The sequence below is a fragment of the Dromiciops gliroides genome, chromosome 4 (assembly GCF_019393635.1).
Source record: "Dromiciops gliroides isolate mDroGli1 chromosome 4, mDroGli1.pri, whole genome shotgun sequence".
Lineage (NCBI taxonomy): Eukaryota > Metazoa > Chordata > Mammalia > Microbiotheria > Microbiotheriidae > Dromiciops > Dromiciops gliroides.
In genome coordinates this window covers 242,392,834-242,408,207 of record NC_057864.1, presented here as the reverse complement: position 1 = coordinate 242,408,207, position 15,374 = coordinate 242,392,834, and the positions used below count along the sequence as shown (strand labels likewise).

At 37.6% G+C, this 15,374-nt stretch overlaps 1 protein-coding gene and 1 pseudogene across 3 annotated transcripts in view; both read right to left on the bottom strand.

Moving 5' to 3' along the window:
- KIFC1 (kinesin family member C1) overlaps window positions 1–15,374 on the bottom strand; it is an 83,519-nt gene that overhangs the window by 57,470 nt on the left and 10,675 nt on the right. Inside the window, exon 1 of one of the 3 annotated variants that reach the window (XM_043963099.1) lies at window positions 9,921–10,051. The exons of the other annotated variants lie outside the window; for them this stretch is intronic. The gene's annotated coding sequence lies outside the window, so the exon portion shown is untranslated. Of the gene's footprint in view, window positions 1–9,920; window positions 10,052–15,374 lie in introns of those variants that run through there. 3 annotated transcript variants of the gene reach the window in all.
- Window positions 3,655–4,009, bottom strand: LOC122725791 (annotated as a pseudogene).

Sequence of the window (15,374 nt, the reverse complement as noted above, 5' to 3'; positions counted from 1 at the left end):
ACAAGCCCTGGGGCAGCTCTATTCCAAAGGCAACCTTAGGTTCAGGAACTTTTGCCTCAAGACAGCTGATCAGGGGAAAATTATAGGAACCTCCACTGGCACTGAACATGGGGCCCAGGTGTGCTGACCATATGCAGTCCCAGGTTGTGGCTGTGGGTAAGAAGGAGCTAGCACATGATGGTGACTGCAGTGACAGAGGACAGGGTTTTGCTGGCTATGGTCACTCACAAGAGAGCAAAGTCCCTGGTTTTGGTTCTAAGGCAAGGGGTGAGTTGAAGTTCGTAGCTGCTGACGACCCTGATTGCAGCTCAGGGGCAGAGAGAAGTACCTGAATTCAAGCTCCAAATAGAGCTCAGAAATCAACATAAAAAAACCTGAAGCCTATGACACCTCACACCTCAGGACTAGGGCCCAGCTCTAAAACAAAGCTAACAGACATGAAATAAGTCACTAAAATAGTAATCAAAAAAGAAAGAACCCAACCATAGATGGCTAGCATGGTGATAGAGAAGATCTGGGTTCAAAGTCAGGAGAAGATAGTGAAGTTAAAATAGTGACTTCTCTTCAAAGAAAAAATAAAAATGATCACAAGCTCAAAAAGAGTTCTTGGAAAAGTTTAAAAAGGACTTTTGAATCAAAAAATAGAGGTTGAAGAAAAATAAGAATAATGGAAGAATATAAAAAATAAATTACAAAAAGAAAGTCCACCAATTGGAAAGAGATCCAAAAAGCTTAAAAATTAGAATTGGGCAATGACTTTATAAGACACTAAGAAATAAAATAAAATCAAAGAATGAAAAAATAGAACAGAATATGAAATATCTCATTAGAAAAACAACTGACCCAGAGATCAAGGAGAGACAATATAAGAATTGTTAGACTACCTGAAAGCTATGATTTAAAAAAAGAAAATATTAAGGAAAATCACCTTGAAGTTTTCAAACTGAATGGTAAAATAGAAATTGAAAAAATCCACCAATCACCACCTAAAAGAGATCCCAAGATGAAAGTTCATAGGAACATCATAGCTAAGTTTTGAAGGAAAAAAAATGTACAACTAGAAAAAACAAACAAAACAATGTAAATACTGTTGAGCTATAGTCAAAATAACATAAGATTTAGCAGCTTATGGCTATTGCTAGCCTAACTAATTAACTGATCATGTTCAGAATCTTGTCTCTCGGTTTACCTTAATTTTCAAACAAAACAAGAGTCAATACTAGTAATTTAGAAGGCAGTTAAACTGGGGGGGAAAAAACCTTTATAGCAAGTTTCTCTGATAAAATTCTCACATTCAAGATACATGAGAAACCGATTGAAATATAAGTGAACATGAGTTATTCTCCAATAGATAAAAAGTCAAAAGGACATGACTAGGGGCAGGTAGATGGCGCAGTGGATAGAGCACTGGCCCTGGATTCAGGAGTACCTGAGTTCAAATCGGGCCTCAGATACTTAACACTTACTAGCTGTGTGACCCTAGGCAAGTCACTTAACCCCAATTGCCCCTCAAAAAAAAAACAAAAACAAAAACAAAAAGGACATGACTAGGCAGTTCTGAAGGGAAGAAATAAATACTACCAGCAACCATGTGAGGGGAAAATGCATGAATAATTAGAAAAATGCACATTAAAGCAACTATAAGGCTCCACCTTAGATTGGAATTAGATTGGAAAGATGCCCAAAAAAGAAATGACAATTATTGGACTACAGAAAAACATGCATGCTAATGCACTGTTTAAATTTTTTCAAATTTTGGATAAATGATTCAGATATAAAGGATGATACCATAAGCAAATTAGGAGAGCAAGAAATAGTTTACCTGTCTGATCTATGTAGAAGAGAAGAACTTATGATGAAACAAGACATAGAGAGCATTATGAAATGCAAAATGGATAATTTTGATTAAATTAAAAAGGGTTTGCACAAACAAAACCAATGAAATCAGGATTAGAAGGAAAACAGAAAGCTGTGAGACAATTTTTACAATTGGTATTTCTGATAAGGGCCTCATTTTTCAAATATATAGAGAATTGACTCAAATCTACAAGAATAAAAGTCATTACCCAATTGGAAAATGGTCAAAGGATATGAATAGGCAATTTTCAGTTGAAGAAATTAAAGCTATCTATAGTCATATGAAAAAAATGTTCTAAATCATTATTGGTTAGAGAAATACAAATTAAAACCACTCTGAGCTACTACCTCACACATATTGGACTGGCTAATATGACAGGAAAGGAAAATGATAAATGTTGGAGGAGATCTGTAAAAATAGGGGCACCAATGCAGTGTTGGTGGAATTGTGAATTGATCCAACCATTCTGAAGAGCAATTTGGAACTATGCCCAAAGGACAATCAAACTGCATACCCTTTGATCCAGTAATAACACTACTATATCTGTATTCCAAAGAGATCATAAAATAGGGTAAAGGACCTAAGTGTACAAAAATATTTATAGTGGCTCTTTTTGTGTGGCAAAGAATTGGAAACTGAGGAGACGTGCATCAATTGGGGAATGGTTGAACAAGTTGTAGTATATGAATGTAATGGAATACTATTGTACTATAAGAAATGATAGGCAAAAAAATCTGGAAAGACTTAACCTGACTGATGCTGAGTGAAGTGAGCAGAACCAGAAGAACATTGTACACAGTAACAGCAACATTGTGTGAAGATAAAGTTAGCTCTTCTCAGCAATACAATGATCCAAGGTAATCCCAAAAGACTCATGATAGAAAATGCTCTCCACATCCAGAGAAAGAACTGTGGATTTTGAATGCAGATCAAAGCATACCATTTTTGCTTTTTTATTTTCATGTTTTTCCCCTTTGTTTTGTTTCTTCTTTTACAATATAACTAATGTGGAAATGTTTAAAAATTACTGTACACGTATAACCTATATCAGATCGCTTGCCATCTTGGGGAGAAGGGAGGGAGAAAAATCTGGAACTCAAAATCTTATAAAAACAAATGCTGGGGCAGCTAGATGGAGCAGTGGATAAAGCACCGGCCCTGGAGTCAGGAGTACCTGAGTTCAAATCCGGCCTCAGACACTTAACACACACTTACTAGCTGTGTGACCCTGGGCAAGTCACTTAACCCCAATTGCCTCACTAAAAAAAAAACAAAAAAAAAAACCAAATGCTTAAAACTATCTTTATATGTAACTGGAAACAAATTATTTACTAAAAGAATAAAATTTTTAAATTTAATTTTAAAATCAATGTTATTTTTAGTTACCAATTCTTTTCCCCATTCACTCCCCTACCCATTGAGAAAGCTAGGAAACCAAAACCTGTTACAAATATGTATAGTCAAACTAAACAAATTTCTACATCAGTCATGTCCAAAAAAATGCTTCGATCTGCACTTTAAATCCATTACTTCTTTATCTGGAGCAGAGTAACAAGTTTCATTATCAGTCCTCTGCAATTGTTGTTTGTCATTGCATTGATCAGAGTTCCTAAGTCTTTCAAAGTTGTTTGTCTTTACAATATTGCTGTTATTGCAATACTGTCCTCCTGGTTCTGTTCACTTCATTTTGCATTAGTTAATACAAGTCTTCCCAGATTTCTTTGAAGTCATCCCCCTCATCATTTCTTTTTTTTTCACATTTTAATTTTCTTTATTATTAAAAAAAATATATCCTTTTTATTTACTTTTTTGACTCTGTGCCTGTGCCTTCAACACCTTCACAACAATTTTCTGCTCCTCAATCAGGAAAGCATGCTTGATCCTGTCACAGATACATTTAGTACACGTGGAGCCACTATAAGCCCTGCTGACATGCTTTTTGGTCTTTGATAGCCTCATAAGAACTTTAGGTCTCACTGCACGAACACCTCAAAATCTTCCTGGGCACACACCACAGGCTGATTTTGGTGCTTTTCCAACTTTGTTAGTATAAAGGTAAACAATTCTTTTACCTGGGGTTCATGACAGCCGAGTTTTGTTGGAAGCTGTGTTGTAGGACAACCTATGGTGATATGTCAGACACCAAACCATTTTTAATTTCTGTTGAGTCCATCACCAGAGCCCCTCATCATTTCTTATAGCATGATAGTATTTCATCATATTCATATACCATAACTTGTTTGGCCATTGCCCAATCAATGGGCACCCTCCCAGTTTCCAATTCTTTGCCACCACAAAAAGAAGTGCTATATTTTTGTACATGTGGGGTATGCACAGTTTTATAGCCCTTTGGGCATTTGTCATTTTCTTTTTCTCAATCTGATGGATGAGAGGGGGAATTTCAAGTTGTTTTAATTCACATTTCCCTATTAATGATTTAAAGCATTTTTTTCATATGGTTACTAATAGCTTGGATTTCTTCCTCTGAAAACTATTTGTATCCTTTGACTATCATATATACTATATATAAGGTATATACTATACTTTAATTTCTTTTTCTAAGATAAGATTATTTACATGCTCTATTTCCTATTCTGTTAATTTGGGAAATTAGTATTTTTGTAAACATTCATTCATTTCATTAAGACTGTCAATTTTATTGGTAGATATTTGGGTGAAATAGCTCCTAATAATTTCCTTTATTTCATTTGTTATTCATTCAGTTTTTAAAATCTTTTTAAAATCAAGTTAGCTATTGACTTATCTATTTGATTTTTTCTAGTTTTATTAATTAATCCAATAGGTTTGTGCTTTCAGTTTTATTAATCTCTCCTTTGGTTTTCAGGATTTCTATTTTGGTATTTAGAGGATTTAAATTTGCTAATTTTCTAAATTTTTTAGTTACACGCCCAATTCATTTATCTGTTCTTTCTCTCTTTTATTGATAAAAGAACATTTGGATGCTATGCTATTTGATGTATATGTGTTTAATGTATTTTTTTTTTGTGGGGCAATGAGGGTTAAGTGACTTGCCCAGAGTCACACAGCTAGTGTCAAGTGTCTGAGGCCGGATTTGAACTCAGGTCCTTCTGAATCCAGAGCCTGTGCTTTATCTACTGCACCACCTAGCTGCGCCATGTTTAGTATTGATGTTACTTATTTATGGTACCTTTTAGCAAAATGTAGTTTCCTTTATTACCTCTTTTAATTAGGTCTATTTTTGCTTTTGCTTTGTCTGAAATCATGATTGCTATGCCTGCCTTTTTTTTTTTTTTTCAGGGCAATGGGGGTTAAGTGACTTGCCCAGGGACACACAGCTAGTGTCAAGTGTCTGAGGTCAAATTTGAACTCAGGTCCTCCTGAATCCAGAGCTGGTGCTTTATCCATTGCACCACCTAGCTGCCCCAGCCTTTTTTTTTTTTTAAACTTCAGCTGAAACATAATAGAGTTTAACTGTGTGTCTTTCTATTTCAAGTGTGTTTCTCAAAAACAAAGTATTGTTGGATTCTGATTTCTAATCCATTCTCTTTTCTTATGTTTTATGAGTTCCTCCCATTCACATTAACAGCTATGATGGTAATTGTTTTTACATGCTATTCTTACTTCTTATATGTAAAAATACTATTAGTACTCTTAAGACAATCATCATTACTTGGATAGTTTGAAAACAAGGCTTAGAATAAGCTGAAAATGATGGGTTGATTCTAAAAAAGATAAAACTGCGTAAGGAGATGTAAAAAGAAGCAATTATTGGGGCAGCTAGCTGCCGCAGTGGATAGAGCACTGGCCCTGGAGTCAGGAGTACCTGAGTTCAAATCTGGCCTCAGACACTTGACAATTACTAGTTGTATGACCCCGGGCAAGTCACTTAACCCACCTGCCTCACCAAAAAAAAAAAAAAGCAATTATTACAAATTATTTACAAACTAATTATATACAAGTGAGGTGTAAAAGGGAGAACTAATACAGAAGACACAAGTGGGGGTGGAGAGCTGGAAGTGCTAGAACCTTATTCTGATAGGAACTGGGTTAAAGAATGAACAACATATATATCTACAAGGGTATAAAAGTCTTCTAAATTTATAAAGAAATAAGAGGGCAAGGGGATAGAAAAGGAAGAGACTTTTAGAAAATTATGTAGATGAACTGATGCTGACTGAGAGGAGCAGAATGAGGAGAACATTGTACACAGTAACAGCAACATTGTGTGATGAACAATAGTGGCAGACTTGGCTCTTATCAGTAGTGCAATGATCCAAAACAATTTCAAAGAACTTATGATAGAAAATGTTCTCAACATACAGAAAAAAGAACTGTGGATTATGAATGCAGATTGAACCATACTGTTTCTACTTTTGAGATGGTTTTTTTCCCTTCTTTTTTGAGGTGTTTCCCTTGTGCTCTGATTCTTCTTTCACAAGATAACTAATGTAGAAATATGTTTAATGTGATTGCACATATATAACCTATATCAGATTGCTTTCCATCTTGGGGAGGAGGGAGGGAAGGGAGAGTGGGAGAAAATTTTGGAACTACAAATCCTATGAAAACAAATGTTGAAAACTATCCTTATATGTAACTGGAAAAAATACTTTTATTTATTTAAAAAAAGAAGGGTATGTAGATTAAGAATTAGGAGGGTGGGAGGAAAGGATAAGGGAGAAGGATAAATAGTGAGGGCAAATAGGATTGAGGGAAATCCACAACTAGTAATTATAGCTGAATGTGAATGGGATGAACTCACCCATAACATGGAAATGGATAGCAGAATAGATTAAAAATCAGAACCTGACAATATGTTGTCTACAAGAAATACAATTAAAAATGAGATACACACAGAATTAAAATAAAGGGTTGGAGCAGAATTTAGTATGCATCAGCTGATGTATATTAAAAAAGGAGGGGTAGCAATCACAATCTCAGATAAAGTTAAAACTAAAATCAATTTAATTAAAAGAGATAAATAGGGAAACTATGCTGTCAACAATATAATTCAATATTTTAGAAATTCTAGCAATAAGAGAAGAAATGGAAATTGCAGAGATCAGAATGAGAAATAAATCTGATATATTTGGAAAATCCTAGATTCAACTAAAAAGTTATTTTTAGCAAGTTAATAATTTTAGCAAAATAGTAGGATATAAAATAAACCCACACAAGTTCTCAACATTTTTACATATCACCAACAAAATCCTGGAAGAAAAGATACAAAGAGATACCCCATTTAAAATAACTGTAGAAAACATAAAATACCGGAGAGTATACCTGCTAAAACAGACCCAGGAACCACATGAACATAATTATAAAACACTCTTTATGCAAATAAAGTCAGATATAAATACTTAGGGTATAATCGTAGGTAGGCAAAGCCACTACAATAAAGATGATAATTTTACCTAACTAATCTATTTATTCAATGCTAGCCCAATTATATTACAAAATATTTTACTGAGTTAGAAAAAAATAACAAAATTCATTTGGAAGAACAAAAGGTCAAGGATTTCAAAGAAACTACTGAATAATCCCTCCCTTAATCTATTCTCTTATCTTCTTCCTTTCCCTCATTTCCCTATTGGGTGAAATGTATTTCTTTACAACTATGTATGTATATTGTTCCCTCCTTTGAGTTCAGATAAGAGTTCAAGTGTTGCCCCCATACCCCTTGCCAGCTCCCTGTCCCTTTTTGTATAGACCTTGACTTAGAGACTATATTCACACAAGATAATTTTGTCATTCTTCTCTTCCTTACCCCCTCCCAGTTTATTACTGTTCTCTATCCTTTCCATTCTTCTTTTAAGGTCATAAAAGCATAACAGAATCACTCTCAGTTTAATTAAATTCCTTCTATAATCCCTGATGAGGATAAAGTTCTGAGGAGCTATATGTATCATCTCCTCATATAAGAATGTAAATAATACTGTTTAGTCCCTTATGATTGCTTGCTCATATTATACTTTTCTTAGTTTATATGTCAAATTTTCTACTCAGCTCTGATCTTTTCATTAGGAATACCTGTTAAGTATTTTATTTCATTAAAGATCCAGTTTCCCCCTTTAGGATTATATTCAACTTTGCTGGATAAATTATTCTTAGTTGTAAACCTAGATCTTTTGCCTTCTGGCATATATTCTAAGCTCTCTACTCCTTTATAGTGGTAGATGCTCAATTATGTGAGAGCCTTACTATAATTCTTCACTGCTTAAATTCTTTCAGGCTGCTTGCTGTTATTTTTTCTATGAGAGCTATGAATTTGGCCAAAAATGTTCCTGGAAGTTTTTATTTTGGAATTTCTTTTAGGACGTGACTGGTGGATTCTTTATATTTATACTTTGCCCCTTGGTATTAAAAGATACAATTTTTTTAGTTCAATGGTAATCCAGTGGTTCTTAAATTATATCTCTTCAATTTGTTTTCTAGGTCGATTTGATGTGGGATGGAAATTTAGGGTCCAATTGATCGTGAGTCATCCCAAAAGAATTACAAGACTCAGTGACTCAGTTTCCCAAGTTTTATTGCAATGCTGTGGGTGACCACAGGGAGAGAACCAGAATATTAGAAAGGTATCTCTCAAATAAGGAAAGGAAAGACAGTTATATTTATAGTATGGATAAATTGATTATCAGTCTCATTATAATAATCTCCACCTTGGGGAGGTACAAGGGAGGGCCTGTTCTATTCATTATACTATTCTCCACCTAGGGGTGTTACAAGGGAGGGCTTATCCTAATTTGGAGTTCCTGGGGTCCTAAACCAACCCCTGAGGCGGGTACCTTTTTCAGTGGACATGTGTTTTGGGGGTTTACACATCATAATTTTATCTTAAATAGCAAACCTCTACTCTCATGAAATTGCAATGAGCAAAAAAGATTTACCAGGACACACACACATGTTGCTTGGTTTTTCCTTCCTTCTCAGATTTAAACTTTATCCTGGTGTAAAGATCAATCATTAGAAATTACTGGGGCAGCTAGGTGGTGCAGTGGATAGAGCATCGGCCCTGGACTCAGGAGTACCTGAGTTCAAATCCGGCCTCAGACACTTAACACTTATTAGCTGTGTGACCCTGGGCAAGTCACTTAACCCCAATTGCCTCACTAAAAAAAAAAAAATTACTTCTATACAATTAGCAACCTTATAAATCCTCAGCAAAACCATTCCTTGTAACCAACTCTTTTCTGGCAAGTTTACAAATTTTAAAAAATCTAGAAGGCCTTTTCTGTTTAATGATTTACCAGCTTCCAATGCTTTCCTCTTTCTTAGAGGAAACAACTACTATATCTATTTTTGTTAAAACCATCAATTGCTTTGTTTCCAATAATTTTAACACAATTACAAATTTAACGCATATGAATTTAAAAATAACTTTAAAACTTTAACAGTATTCTTTGGTTTCTTCCAGAATTCACAAACCTTGAAATGACAGGTGAACACTTAAAGTGGCAGTGTACCTTAAATATACTTCGCCCCTTTTTTCCCCCAAGATTCCAAATTCTTTGAACAGTCAGTACAAAACAGCACAGTTTTCTTTCTATTTGCTTTTACCAATTATTTAAAATACTCTGGACAGTTTCTTAAGATTTTCTAAACATTCTCTCTCTCACCCACCCACTCATAGCTCTGGTGCTGCACAGCCAGCCAACACCTAAGGGGGGGGAGGGGTGCGAGGCAGCGGTGCAAGTCACACTTGACTAATTTCTTTAAAACTCTTACACATTACAAATAGTTCCTGATTTTTTAACCATTCCACTACAAAAGATTTCAAAGTAGCAGCATTTTTTTTTCACCCAGCTTTTACAATGTTCATCTAAGGCTATGAATGCCTAGAAAAAAGGTTACATCCCAAGTCCAAATTCAAAACTCTTAAGTAGACACACACCTGTACAGAAGTCAAAGACTTCCCTTCTCCCACCTTCAGAGCCTGGCCATTGCTCTGAAAGGCTACAGGGGTAGGGGGGAGGGTACACCAAAAATTCCCCACAATTACAACATTTGACAGACATAAATGCATGAGACAACAAGCAGATTAACAGCCGCACACAGACAAGCAAACAAACAGCCATACCTTAAATCTTTTCTCTTGCAAATAAGTCCTTTTTACCCAAGTCCAACTTTTTCCCTTTTTCCAAATTTGTAAGGATACACCCGAGGGGTTATGCAGAATGTTTTCTCTCTCTGTCCCTTTAAGGTAGGTTGGGCTAAGACTGTACATGAGAAAAATCCTACCTCAGACCTTGGGGGCCCACCCAATGTGACTGAGGTTTCTGAGGCAACAGAGGGGAAAAACACAATGCATACTCCGTCCTGGGGAACCCAAGAGCCGAATGAGGGGGTTGCTGTGGCCAGACAGTATTGCAATAAAACACCACCCATTTTCTTTTCCAGGTCAGTGCAATCAGACTTGTCCCAATTTTTCAAGATACATCCCAATGGGGAGTCATTAGGGATGCTAGCCTCCTGACCCATTTGTAACTTCCCGGAGGTTACCAACACCGCACCTGGGTCCACGTGGGTGTCCCAAAACAGCAAAGAACCCAATCCAGGGTGTCCCCCAGACTGCTGGGTCTTGCCAACAGGGCAATTCCTTTCTTCCCTTTTCAGGAAAAAAAGGAAACCCCCTCAGGGTAAATCGCTTGATCCCGAACCAACAAGAAATACCCCCACTCGCTTTGGTGAGCCTGCTGGACTCCCAAAAGAGCCAAAAAACCAAACCTGTGTACAGGAGGTTAAAAGCAAATCCCAAACTTACCTTAGCAAGATCTCACCCTTCTGAGTCTGGGACTTGAAGTCACACGGGGCACCAAATGATGTGGGCTGGAATTTGGGGTCAAACTGATTGTGAGTCGTCCCGAAAGAATTACAAGACTCAGTGACTCAGTTTCCCACGTTTTATTGCAATACTGTGGGTGACCACAGGGAGAGAATCAGAATATTGGAAAGGTATCTCTCGAATAAGGAAAGGAAAGACAGTTATATTAATACTATAGATAAATTGATTATCAGTCTCATTATAATAATCTCCACCTTGGGGAGGTACAGGGGAGGGCCTGTTCTACTCATTATGGGCTTATCCTAATTTGGAGTTCCTGGGGTCCTAAACCAACCCCAAGGCCGGTACCTTTTTCAGTGGAGGTGTGTTTTGGGGGTTTACACATCATAAGGTGAACCTGGGGACAAATTTGGCCTTTTCTGTGCATGTCTCTTTCTGATTCCCATGGCTAGTTTCAAAATATAATCATTTTTCATTAGAATTTCTATAGGTTGTCTTTTTCCTTTATTGTTATTTTGACCTGACCCATTCTGGTCCGTTATAGATGTTGATCACTATGGGTATGAGAACCTAACATAAGTTATCCATTAACTGGGATCTGATTCCCTTTTAGAGCTAATATCTGTACCAGAGCTTGGGTCTTATATTTTTCTATTAACCCTTTTTTTGCCTCCTACATCAAATTGTTTTTTGCTATAACTCATATTTCTTCAGTCATTTTGACTTTGTTTTGATGTATCATGAAATCATTAGCTTCTATTAGGTTAAACTGAATTTTCAAGGAGTTATTTTCTTGGATAAGTTTTTTTTAACCTCTTATCCAAGCTGTTAATTCTCTTCATATTTTTCTCCTATAATTCTCACTTCTTTTCCCAATTTTTCTTCCACTGTTATCATTTGGTTTTAAAAGGGATTGGTAGCTCTTTAAAAAAAAAGGCTCTTCCTTTAATTCTACCAGGTTGGACTTGGATTGGCTTCTCTCTTAAGAGTTTGTCACCTAGGAACTTCTGGATTCTCAAAGACTATTCATCTTTCTTCTTTATAACTATTCCCTATGGTATCTAACTTGGGGCAACATACATAGGCAATCCTTTTGTGTTTAGAGCCCTTTGATGACATTTGCAAGACACCAAACAAATATATTATTGTCAGTTTTTGTTAAGTGTACAACATCTCTGGACAGGAATCTGCCATCCCAAAATTTTAAACCACAATTCAGAAGTCTGAATTCCATTCTCAAATACTACCTTCTTAGCCAGGAGTTCACTTACCAAATTAATTTTTCCTTCTGCATCCCTTGTCTTTGTTGGGCAACAGTGATAGGGCAAGCCTGTGGCCCTATAGTTTAGTTTCCTGTACAAAACTTTGTTATCATTAGCAATACTTTTTAGACTCCTAGAAGTGTCATTTGTGCCTCCGTGAATCACTGGAAGTGGTTAATTGTCCTACACTTTGACAAGTCTTGGGAAGTTCTCTGTTAGGTTTTGGACAAATTGCTGCCCCAGTAAGACAAGGAATCACCTGCTACTGCTGGCCTTCTCTTCCTTTGGCCCTTACTGGATGATTTTTTAGCTGATAGTTTGTATGGTTCTATTATAACATTCTTATGAGGACAAATAGCTTCTTTCTCTTTAAGAGAGGCCTCAAGTTTCTTTTCAAGCTGTAACAGAAAGGGGCAGCTAGGTGGCGCAGTGGATAGAGCACTGACCCTGGAGTCAAGAGTACCCAGTTCAAATTTGGGCTCAGACACTTAACACTTACTAGCTGTGTGACCCTGGGCAAGTCACTTAACCCCAATTGCCTCACTAAAAAATTAAAATTTTTTTTTAAAAGCTGTAACAGTAATAACTACTTCTGGTTCCAAAGGTTTGGGAGCTGCATCCTCTCCTTCAACAAGGAATTCTTTTCAGAACTTGGATTCATGCATGTATGGACCAGGTTCAGTTTGGAAGGAGCCCAACCAAATAAAAGAAGGATTCAGGTCTTTTTCCTGCACTATTTGGCTCTGTTTGTCCCCCATTCTAGAGAAAATGATGTAAAGCTTGGGTTTTGCTCATATCTAGGGTCTCACCAAAAAGCAGCATAGAAAGGTATTCAACATACAATGTAGATTGTATGGGAGAGCTATTTATTACTTTAACACAAATGCTAAACATAAAAGACAAATTCACATAGAAAAAAATTTTTTAAAGAAGCAATAAGTTTTAACTACTGTCACCCTCTCTGAGGAGGTAGAGATTGAAAACCATCAAAATATAAAGCACCTGGGGGCAGCTAGGTGGCACAGTAGATAGAGCACCGGCCCTAGTGTCAGGAGTACCTGAGTTCAAATCTGGCCTCAGACACTTAACACTTACTAGCTGTGTGACCCTGGGCAAGTCACTTAACCCCAATTGCCTCACTAAAAAAAAAAAGAAAGAAATATAGTGGACACTTAAGGGTCTGGTTGGTTCCCAATGCTGACTTTCACAAAAGCTCTGATATGCTCCATTAAAGACCTGGGTCAGATTGCCTTCCTAAGGCAGTTTGCCTTCCTTAGCCCCTTCTCAAGAGGCTAATCAAATGATTGCTGGACTTAATGTGGATAGCTGTAACCCCAATTCAGCTCAATTGATCTCCTGAGCTCAACTAATTTGCCAGCTTCACTCAGCTTCCCCAGTAGCAGCAATTATAGTGGCATATAGTGATCACACCTGGATCAACTTAATTGTCTTAGTTTTGTAAGAAATAATGGGCTTGAGAGCCAAGACAGCAGAGGAAAGGCAGTGAGCTCTTGAACTCATGACACGATCGCTCCAAAAAACATCCAAATAAGGTCATAGGAAAATGCCCAGAGCAGCAAAACTCACAGAAGAATGTGCTGAAATCATCTTCTAACCAAGAACGGCTTGGAAGGTCAGAAGGAGGGAGCTGCTGTGCTGATACAGGAGTCGGGCCCAACCCCACAGTCACCCTGACACAGATCCAGTCCCAGGAAGGCTTCACCAGAAAAGCAGACCCCCAGAGCCTCTGAATCAGCTGAAGCACCAGTGTTGTCTAGAACTAAGCTCACAGTCTGGTGAGAAGTCTGAGCCCTGGGCAGGGGGGAGACTACAGGGGTCTATGCTGGTGCTGAGGCAGAACTTGGATTTTTCACCCCTGTTGAGAACCAGGAGGTAGGCTTGAGTAGCAGTGGCCCAGGTGGGGGAGGGGCACAGGCTTGTCAGAGCTGACAACCACAACACACAAAGCTGGTTGATTAGCAAGTTGGTCTGGGGTCATCTACCGACCAGGGAACAGGCCAGGCGAATGAGGAACTTGATCCTCCTTAATTCATACCACCTGGGACTTCTTAAGCTTGGGATACTGCAGCCTGGAAACAGTGCCCCACTTTAAGGAGCTAAAAGTCAAATAAAAGAAAGGCAAGATGAGCAGACAGAGACAGGTGAGGACCATAGAAAGTTTCTTCAGTAACAAGGGGGGGGCACCCTCAGAGGAAGATGTCAACATCAGGGCCCCTATATCAAAAGCTTCCAAGAAAAATATGAATTGGGCTCAGGCCATAAAGGTGCTCAAAAAAAGACTTTGAAGAGAGTGTGAGATTTAAAATTGGATATAAGAGCATTAAACTCCCTATTTAACTTTTCCCTTATATATCTCCCAGACCACTAAGGAAAAGAAGCCTCTGAGCTTTTAATCGGTGAGGGATTAGCTTTTATTGTTTGGGAGTTAATTAGATAACAAAAAGGTGATACCAATTAGGGAAATAGGAAAGTAGAAATACAAATGAATAATCTTAGATCTAAACTTAGTCTATATTCCATTATAAAACTCACTGAATCCCAAAACTGCCTGCCAGGCCAAGAACCAGAGCCGACCACCAGACGCACACTACCCCGGCTAAGCTGAGAAGCCTGAGTGAGGGAGAACTTCTTTTCCACTCTCAGTTTTAAGTTGTCATCCCGGAAGTATGGCGTGCTTGGCCATGTTCTCCGGGCAGCAGCAGGCGAAAGGCCGTTTGTCACAATCTCCTCCCCAAAAGGGCGGTCCTTCAAAAGCCGCTTCAGTACCATGCGCTCAACTCTCAAATGATTAAGTTATAACTTCCATTTTTTACCACAAGAGGTAGAGGAAAAAATGGAAAGAGAAATGAGGGTGATGCAGGAAAGACATGAGAAAAAAGTCAACAGCTTGAAAAGTCAAATTGGCCAAATGTAAAAGGAGGTAGAAAAGCTCTCTGATGAAAATGATTGCCTAAGAATGAGGATGGAACAAATGGAAGCCAGTGACTTTATGAGAAACCAAGACACAATAAAGCAAATCCAAATGAATGAAAAAATGGAGGGCAATGTGAAATATCTTCTGGGAAAAACTGCTGACCTGGAAAATAGGTCCAGGAGCGATAATTTGAAAATTATTGGTCTACCTGAAAACCATGATCAAGGAAAGACCTTAGACATCATCTTCCAAGATATTCTCAGGGAAAATTGCCCTGAAATTCTAGAAGCAGCAGCTAAAATAGAAATTGAAAGAATCCATTGATCACCTCCAGAAAGAGATCACAAAAGGAAAACTCCTAGGAATATTATAGCCAAATTCCAGAGCTCTCAGGTCAAGGAGAAAATACTGGAAGCTGCCAAAAAGAAAGAATTCAAGTATTGTGGAGCCCCAGTCAGGATAGCACAAGATGTAGCAGCCTCTACATTAAAGGACAAGAGGGCATGGAATATGATATTCCAGAGGGCAAAGGAAATGGGATTACAACCAAGA